The sequence below is a fragment of the Penaeus monodon genome, chromosome 28 (assembly GCF_015228065.2).
Source record: "Penaeus monodon isolate SGIC_2016 chromosome 28, NSTDA_Pmon_1, whole genome shotgun sequence".
Lineage (NCBI taxonomy): Eukaryota > Metazoa > Arthropoda > Malacostraca > Decapoda > Penaeidae > Penaeus > Penaeus monodon.
In genome coordinates, this window is record NC_051413.1 from 4875286 (window position 1) to 4875642 (window position 357).

Here is a 357-nt window from a genome sequence, read left to right on the forward strand (position 1 = left end):
GTGCATTCCCTCATTTGAACCTACACTTGAGACTGGAAGGTTAGCTTCAGCAAGTGCATTATCATCAAAGAACTGATATCTAAAATTGGAATGACATTGACCTACAGTTTTCATGTGCCTTGGCTCTGTGTAATGAAATGTTTTATGAAGCTGCTTGAAAGATGAGCGAGAGGATTGGGGGAGATGGAAAGAGAAACAATGTTTGCGCTTGTATTTTGGTCAGTATATTTAGAATACTGATTTCTGTTCCATGCAGGCAGTAGAAGAGGATGGGAAAGAGGTAAGAGAGTTTTGACAGGATCTGAATGTTCAAGCTGTTGCAGAGAGAATGGATTGACTTCAGTGTTTTTCCTTATT

The 357-nt window shown here is 39.5% G+C and overlaps 1 protein-coding gene across 1 annotated transcript in view; it reads left to right on the plus strand.

The window, feature by feature from the left end:
* LOC119591307 (transcription activator BRG1-like) overlaps window positions 1-357 on the plus strand; it is a gene marked incomplete at its 3' end in the record, with an annotated part of 18291 nt that overhangs the window by 13755 nt on the left and 4179 nt on the right.